Source organism: Mesoplodon bidens, assembly GCF_964165515.1.
Source record: "Mesoplodon bidens genome assembly, chromosome: 1".
Classification (NCBI taxonomy): Eukaryota; Metazoa; Chordata; class Mammalia; order Artiodactyla; family Ziphiidae; genus Mesoplodon; species Mesoplodon bidens.
In genome coordinates, this window is record NC_138176.1 from 203,380,087 (window position 1) to 203,389,506 (window position 9,420).

The window sequence follows — 9,420 nt, forward strand, 5'->3', positions numbered from 1 at the left end:
TTGTGGCCAAAGTGAGTGCCTCACTCACCTTGTCCTAGTCCCCACCCTGATGCTCTCTCTTCTCCCTGTTTCCCCAGTGTCAGTCTAAACCAGGGGTTTGCAAACAGTTTCGGCTATGGCTAGACAGTAAATGTCATAGCCTTTTCAAGCTATACAGTCTCTGTCACACTCTGCCACTGGAACACAAAAGCAGCCATAGACAATAAGCAAACAAGTTAGAGTGATGATGTTCCAATAAAACTTTATTAATAGACACTGAAATTTGAATTTCATATAATTTCCTTTTTTTTAAATCTAATCTGTTTTACTTAATCTAGAAGCTTGATCAGATTTAAGTTAAATTTTCTTAAGTTATAATTATTGTTTTACTTATTTTTAATTTTAATTTTTAAAAAAATTTAATTGAAATATAGTTGATTTAATTTCATATAATTTTCATATGTCACAAAATATTATTCTTCCTTAGATTTTCCCCCCCAATCATTTAAAAATGTAAAAGTCATTCTCAGCTCACAGGCCGTACAAAAACAGGGGGCAGAGCAGGTTGGGAAGCCTTGAACTGTAGGGTCGATGCCCTGAGGAGGCTCTTTTAAAAGTACTGTTTTCTCAGGACTTCCCTGGTGGTCCAGTGGTTAAGACTCCGTGCTTCCAATGCAGGGAGCATGAGTTTGATCTCTGGTTGGGGAACTAAGATCCCAGATGTGGCTCGGCCAAAAAAATAAAATAAAATAAAAAATAAAAGTACTGTTTTCTCACCTCTTGTGGTTGCTCAAACACCTCCAAGTTTACTACATTCAGTGCAGACTTTCAGGGCCTCTGTGTTTGGCCCACGCTTTCTACTGAAACTTGTTTTCCTCTCGTCCCACAAATACGCACAGACTCACCGTCCCCTAAACACACCAGGTTCATCGTTAGCTACCTGCTTTTTTTTTTTTTTTAAAGATGTTGGGAGTAGGAGTTTATTAATTAATTAATTTTTGCTGTGTTGGGTCTTCGTTTCTGTGCGAGGGCTTTCTCTAGTTGTGGCAAGCAGGGGCCACTCTTCATCGCAGTGCGCGGGCCTCTCACCATCGCAGCCTCTCTTGTTGCGGAACACAGGCTCCAGATGCGCAGGCTCAGTAGCTGTGGCTCACGGGCCCAGCTGCTCCGCGGCATGTGGGATCCTCCTGGACCAGGGCTCAAACCCGTGTCCCCTGCATTAGCAGGCAGACTCTCAACCACTGCACCACCAGGGAAGCCTGCTACCTCCTTTTGACCTTGTTTCTTTTTCTGTCTAGAATCTGCCCTACCTTCTCTCTCCAGCATCCCTGCAAGGTCATTCTTCTTTCCTGACTCCACTGGCCAGGCGTGGCCCCCTCTTTTCCCCTGAATTCCTACCACAGGTGTCAGTAATACCCCTTTTAGTTCTTAATTCTAGCTTCTCCTTGTTTTTCTCTGTTTTATATGTGTACATATTCTGTTGCAGATGAGATTCCTTATCCTCTGTAAATCCTTCAGAGTGCCTAGTCCAGAGCTGAGAATATGATGGAAGCTTGATACTCAGGAACTGACTAACTCTATCTAGTATGAGTATGTCTTCTCTTACAATCAGCCTTCAAATAGTCAAACAGGACTGATGACATTCTTTGGACGGGCCCTCTGATTATCTATGCTCTCTTGCCTCCTTTACCCTGTGATTAGCAGCATTTTTGTGCCACGTGATTGCTAGGATTGTTATCCCATTGCCTTTGGATGTACTTCCGTCATACCCCCTACTTTTTCCTCATTCACCAATTTACTAAAAGAAACCCTCGGGTTAAACAGAGACCTGTTTGACCTCTTTCCATTAATAGAAGAGGAAAAAGGAATGGTCATTGATTAAACACCTACTAAGGTAGCAAGCAGTCTGCTAGGGATTTTACATAAGGCTCTTGGTGATTTTCAGATGAGGGGACTGAGCTTCAGAAAAGTTCACAAACTCATCTGGGCCTAAGTGGTGGAAATAAAATGAAACGTACAGGAGGTAACTGGAAAGGAATTTATAGGAGTTTAACCTCATTGGTAAGACTGAGGCATCAGGGACTTTCCTGGTGGCGCAGTGGATAAGACTCCGTGCTCCCAATGCAGGGGGCCCAGGTTCGATCTCTGGTTAGGCAACTAGATCCCACATGCATGCCGCAACTAAGAGTTTGCATGCCACAACTAAGGAGCCTGCCTGCCACAACTAAGGAGCCCACCTGCCACAACTAAGGAGCCCACGTGCTACAACTAAGGAGCCCGTGAGCCACAACTAAGACCTGCTGCAACCAAATAAATAAATATTTTTAAAAAAAGACTGAGGCATCAGCTCTCTTTCTGTACTTGCCTCATCTCTGTATCTCACCTTCCCACCCTCACTCCTCCAAAACTGTCTAATATTCATGCTGCATTGATGAGATAATGTGTAAAGCTCATAGCAGAGTCTGACACATGACACTCACTCCAAAGGTGTTCTGTTTTCTTTCTCTTAAATCTCTTCTACTTCTATCCCCCAACCTCTACAGGCCACTTTAAAATTGAATGGCTATTTTATATCTATACCTACACTGTATTTCATTTTACTATTTATCAAATTACATTAAGGTAGGAAATCAGAAAGGTAAATATTCAAATGCCTGAACTCCAGAGCATGTAAACTAGGACCTGGTATTTGTGGTCGGTGCGCGGCAAATTCTTGTTGACCTAAATTGGCATTTGAGTAATTTCTCTAGATTTAAATATAAAATTATCAGGTCACACATTTGGCTGAAATCTTGGTGCTCCTGTGTTCCATTCCTTTCAATGGTTCCCCATTGCTTAATAGAATTCCTTTTGAGGGCCTGACCTCCCAAGCCTGCCGTGATCTCCTGTCTTTCTACCTGGTTACCTGTACTTCCATATCCATTCCAGGCCCCAGGCAAATTGGCCTAGTCAACCTCCTCAGACAGATGGGTTTAAAGATCTTTGGCATTTTTGACTTTAAAACTTGACTGTTATTTAGGAAACCACTCTACATATTTCACCTTACCTGTGTCTCTTTGTTCATGCCAAGTCTCCATTTCAGATTCCTTTGCATCCATTTCTATAAGTTGAAATTCTCCACATTCTTTATGGTACTATGCAGTGGCAACATCCTCCATGAAACTTACCCTGACTTCCTTGGCCAAAAAGATCCTTTCCCTCTCTGAGTGCCTATAACCCTTTGTTTGCTCCCAACCATGATTCTCTTCATATATACCCTTTATTATAGTTACTAATGTACATGTCTCATCTGGTCTGTGACATTTAATCATCTTGGGGCACAAATTCCATGAAGTTTCTCAAGTGGTGCCTTGTATAAGTGGGGTACTCAGTAAATGGAAATTAAATGAATGAATGGAAAGTGAACACAAAAACAATGTAGGGAGTCCCCTCCCCTTTTAGGACTTTCCTCTATCAACCACTTAAAACGAATACTTCCTTAACTAGAGAGTGGGTTTTTTTTTTTTCATTAGGTAGGAAACAATTTCTTTTTGATGGAGTATAAAATTTGGAAGGAAATATTTTAAAGTTCTACTTGGGAGTTGAGAAAATGAGAAGTGTCAACGTGTTTATCACTGGAAGTGTTGCAATAAGAAAGCAAAGTTATACCATTGTATTGTCAGCTCACCCACCACAAGAATATTTTAATTCATATCACCACTCCTAAAAGAGAAGAAAGTGATGCATAAATAATAACGAGGCACCTGCTTCAAACCTGTGGGTCTTAGAAGAAACAATCCTCAGCTTCTGATGTAGCAACCTAAGGAGATACAAACCTACTTCTGATGCCAAGGGCATGGGGAAAAATATTTTAAGTAAACTGAGCTCTGATCACAAGGTGGGCAACGGTGGTTACATATCTCTTTTAAAAAAAATGTATGTATTCACTTTTTCTTTCAGTTTTATTGAGATATAGTTGACATATAACACTGTATACGTTTAAGGTGTACAGCATAATCATTTTTTTAAGTCTCTATTGTTAAAATTTTATTTATTTATTTATTTATGGCTGCATTGGGTCTTCATTGCTGCACGTGGGCTTTCTCTAGTTGTGGCGAGCAGGGGCTATTCTTCTCACTGTGGTGGCTCCTCTTGTGCCAGAGCACGGGCTCTAGGTATGCAGGCTTCAGTAGTTGTGGCTCCCAGGCTCTAGAGCGCAGGCTCAGTAGTTGTGGTGCACGGGCTTAGTTGCTCCGCAGCATGTGGGATCTTCCCAGACCAGCACTCGAACCCATGTCCCCTGTATTGGCAGGTGGATGCTTAACTACTGTGCTACCAGGGAAGCCTCCAGCATAATGATTTGATTTACATACATCATGAAGTGATTATCACAGTAAGTTTGGAGAACATCCATTATCTCATATAGATACAAATTAAAGAAATAGAAAAATAATTTTTTAATTAAAAAAATTGTTTTTCTTGTGCTGAGAACTCTTAGGATTTACTCTTAAGAATTTTCATATATAATGTACAGCAGTGTTAATTATATTTATCATGTTGTACATGTTGTAAATAAGTACATGCCTAGTACTTATTTATCTTATAACTGGAAATTTGTACCTTTTGAGTGCCTTCATCCAGTCCTCCCTGACTACTCCCTGCCTCTGGTAACCACAAATCTGATCTCTCTCTCTCTCTTTTTTTTTTTTTTCGGTACGCGGGCCTCTCACTGTTGTGGCCTCTCCCGTTGCGGAGCACAAGCTCCGGACGCGCCGGCTCAGCGGCCATGGCTCACGGGCCCAGGCGCTCCGCGGCATGTGGGATCCTCCCGGACCGGGGCATGAACCCATGTCCCCTGCATCGGCAGGCAGACTCCCAGCCACTGTGCCACCAGGGAAGCCCTGATCTCTTTTACTATGAGATTGTTTATTTGTTTGTTTTTGAAGTACAATTGACCTACACCACTATGTTCGTTTCTGTTATACAACATAGTGATTTGATGTTTCTATACATTTCAAACAGATCACCACAATAAGACTAGTTATAGTATGTCACTGTACAAAGATATTACATAGTTATTGACTATAGTCCCTTGCACATTTCATACCCAAGACTCACTTATTTTGCAACTGGAAGTCTGTACCTCATAATCTCCCTCACCTATTTCTTTCCTCCTCCAACCACCTTCCCCTCTAGTAACCACCTGTTTGTTCTCTGTATCTATAACTCTATTTCTGCTTTGTTATGTTTGTTCATTTGTTTTGTTTTGTTTTCTTTTTTTTGATTCCACATATAAGTGAAATCGTACAGCATTTTTCTTTCTCTGTCTTATTTCATGTAGCATAATATCCTCCAGGTCCATCCATCTTGTCACAGATGTCAAGATTTCATTCTTTTTTATGGTTGAGTAATATTCTGTTGTATTCCAGTGTAACGCATCTTCTTTAAGCATTCGTCTATTGATGGGCACTGTGGTTGATTCCATATCTTGGCTGTTACAAAGAATGCTGCAGTGAACATAGGGGTACATATATCTTTTGGAATTAGTGCTTTTGTTTTATTTGGATAAATATCCAGGAGTAGATATGTTGGATCATCTGGTAGTTCTATTTTTAATTTATTTTCATTAAAAATTTTTTGGCTGTGCCACTTGCTTGTGGAGTCTTAGTTCACCCACCAGGGATCGCACCCATGCCCCCTGCAGTGGAAGCATGGGGTCCTAACCGCTGGAATGCCAGGGAATTCCCGCTTTTTAATTTTTTGAGAGATCTCCCTACTGCTTTCCGTCGTGGCTGTACCAATTTACATTCCCACCAGCAGTGCACAAGACATCCCTTTTCTCCACATTCTCTCCAACTCTATTTGTTGTCTTTTGGATAGTGGCCATTCTGACAAGTGTGAGGTGACAGCTCATTGTGGTTTTGGTGTGTACTCCCCTGGTGATTAGTGATTTTGAGCATCTTTGTGTGTGTGTGTCTGTGAACCATCTCTATGTCTTCTTGGAAAAATATCTGTTCAGATCCTCCTCACATTCTTTTTTTAATAAATTTATTTATTTATTTTTGGCTGTGTTGGGTCTTCATTGCTGCGCATGGGATTTCTCTAGTTGTGGCGAGCGGGGGCTACTCTTCGTTGTGCTGTGCGGGCTTCTCACTGCGGTGGCTTCTCTTGTTGAGGAGCATGGGCTCCAGGCACGCGGGCTTCAGTAGTCGTGTCACACGGGCTCAGTAGTTGTGGCTCACGGGCTCCAGAGCGCAGGCTCAGTAGTTGTGGCACACGGGCTTAGTTGCCCCGCAGCATGTGGGATCTTCCCGGACCAGGGCTCGAACCTGTGTCCCCTGCATTGGCAAGCAGATTCTTAACCACTGCACCACCAGGGAAGTCTCTCTGCCCATTTTTTAATCAGGTTGTTTGTTTTTTTGATATTGCGTTGTATGTGTTTGTATATTTTGAATACTCTCAGATTTCATTTGCAAATATATCAGATATATCATTTACAAATATCTTTGTCCATTCAGTAGGTTGTCTTTTTGTTTTGTTCATGGTTTCCTTTGCTGTGCAAAAACTTTTAATTCGAATAGGTCCCATTTGTTTATTTTTGCTTTTGTTTCATTTACCTTAGGAGACAGATCCAAAAAAATATTGCTACAATTTATGTCAAAGAGTGTTCTTCCGGGACTTCCCTGGTGGTGCAGTGGTTAAGAATCTGCCTGCTAATGCAGGGGACATGGGTTCAAGCCCTGGCCCGGGAAGATCCTACATGCCTCGGAGCAACTAAGCCTGTGTGCCACAACTACTGAGCCTGTGCTCTAGAGCCCGCGAGCCACAACTACTGATGCCACGTGTCTCAACTACTGAAGCCCATGTGCCTAGAACCCATGCTCCACAACAAGAGAAATCACAACAATGAGAAGCCCGTGCACTGCAATGAGGAATAGCCCCCACTCACCGCAACTGGAGAAAGCCCATGCAAAGCAATGAAGACCCAACGCAGCCAAAAATCAATCAATCAATAAATAAATTAATTTTTTAAAAAAGAGTGTTCTTCCTATGTTTTCTTCTAGGATTTTTATGGTTTCTGGTCTTACATTTAGGTCTTTAATCCATTTTGAGTTTATTTTTGTATATAGTGTTAGAAAATGTTCTAATTTCAGTCTGTACATGTAGCTGTCCAGTTTTCCTGGCACCACTTATTGAAGAGACGGTCTTTTCTCTATTGTATATTCTTGCCTCCTTTGTCATAGATTAATTGACCATAAGTGTGTGGATTTATTTCTGGGCTCTCTATTCTGCTCCATTGATATATCTGTTTTCATCCCAGTACCATGCTGTTTTGATTACTGTAGCTTTGTAGTACAGTCTGAAGTCAGGGAGCATGACCCCTCCAGCTCTGTTCTTCTTTCTCAAGATTGCTTTGGCTACTACAGGACTTTTTTGTTTCCACACAAATTTTAGAATTATTTATTCTAGTTCTGTGAAAAATGCCATTAATATTTTGATAGAGATCGTATTTAATCTATAAATTGCCTTGGGTAGTATAGTAATTTTAACAATGTTAACTCTTCCAATCCATGGACACAGTATAACTTTCCATTTGTTTGTGTTGTTTTTAATTTGTTTCTTCAGTGTCCTATTGTTTTCTGAGTACAGGTCTTTTACCTCCTTAGTTAGATTTATTCTTAGGTATTTTATTCTTTTTGATGTGATGGTAAATGGGATTATTTTCTTAATTTCTCTTTCTGATAGTTCATTGTTAGTGTGTAGAAATGAAACAGATTTCTGTATATTAATTTTGTATCCTGCAGCTTCACCAAATTCATTGATGAGCTTTAGTAGTTTTTTGGTGGTGCCATTAGGATTTTCTATAGAATCATATCATCTGCAGACAGTGACAGTTTTACTTCTTCCTTTTCATTTTGGATTCCTTTTATTTATTTTTCTTCTCTGATTGCTGTGGCTAGGACTTCCAATACTAAGCTGAATAAAAGTGATGAGGGCTTCCCTGGTGGCGCAGTGGTTGAGAGTCCGCCTGCCGATGCAGGGGAAACGGGTTCGTGCCCCGGTCTGGGAAGATCCCACATGCCGCGGAGCGGCTGGGCCTGTGAGCCATGGCCGCTGAGCCTGTGCATCCGGAGCCTGTGCTCCACAACGGGAGAGGCCACAGCAGTGAGAGGCCCACATACCGCAAAAAAAAAAAAAAAAGTGATGAGAGTGGGCATCCTTGTCCTGTTCCTGATCTTAGAGGAAAAGCTTTCAGCTTTTCACCATTAAGTATGTTGTTAGCTATGGGCTTATCATATATGGCCTTTATTATGATGAGGTGAGTTCCCAACTCTTTGTTGAGAGTATTTTTTAATCATAAATGGATGTTGAATTTTGTCATAAGCTTTTTCTGCTCTGTGGAAATGATCATATGGTTTTTATTCTTCAGTTTGTTAATTTGATGTATCACATTGATTGATTTGCAGGTATTGAACCATCCTTATATCCCTGGGATAAATCCCACTTGACCATGGTGTATAATCCTTTTATTTTTATTTTATTTTGGCCATGCCACGGGGCTTGCAGGATCTTAGTTCCCTGACCAAGGATTGAACTTGGGCCATGGCAGTGAAAATGCCAAGTCCTAAACACTGGACCGCCAGGGAATTCCTATAATCCTTTTAATGTATTGTTTTTGTTGAAGATTTTTGCATCTAGGTTCATCAGTCATGTTGGCCTGTAATTTTCTTTTTTTGTGGTATCTTTATCTGGTTTTGATATCAGGGTGCTACTGGCCTCATAGCATGTGTTCAGAAGTATTCCTTCCTCTGCAATTTTTTGGAATACTCTGAAAAAGGTAGATGTTAACTCTTCTCTAAATGTTTGGTAGAATTCACCTGTGAGGGCATCTGGTCCTCGACTTTTGTTTGTTTGAAGTTTTTAAATTACTGATTCAATTGCATTGCTGGTAATTGGTCTTTTTATACTTTCTATTTCTGCCTGGTTCGTTCTTGGGAGATTGTACATTTCTAGGAATTTGTCCATTTCTTCTAGGTTATCCATTTTATTGGCATATAATTGTTCATCATAATCTCTTATGATCCTTTGTATTTCTGTGATGTTGGTTGTAACTTCTCCTTTTTCATTTGATTTTATTGAAATCTTTTTTTTTTTTGAGGATTCTGGCTAAAGGTTTATCAATTTTCTTTTATCTTTTAAAAGAACCAGTTCTTAGTTTCATTGACCTTTTCTATTTTTTTTTTAAGTCTCTATTTCATTTATTTCTGCTCTGAGCTTTTTAAAAAATTTATTTATTTATTTATTTATTTGGCTGCACTGGGTCTTAGGTGCAGCATGTGAGATCTTTAATGGTAGCATGTGGGAACTTTTATTTTATTTTTTATTAATTTTTATTGTTATTATTTATTTTATAAAAATAAATGTTAATAAATTTTTATTTTATTAATTTTTATTTAATTT

General features: G+C 40.1%; 1 long non-coding RNA gene across 1 annotated transcript in view; it reads left to right on the forward strand.

The window, feature by feature from the left end:
* Positions 1–6,943, forward strand: part of LOC308615120 — a 48,133-nt gene extending 41,190 nt beyond the window's left edge. The window contains exon 3 of the long non-coding RNA XR_014015482.1: positions 6,581–6,943. This is a non-coding gene — a long non-coding RNA (uncharacterized lncRNA). The remainder of the gene's footprint in view (positions 1–6,580) is intronic.
* Positions 6,944–9,420: the final 2,477 nt, after the last annotated feature.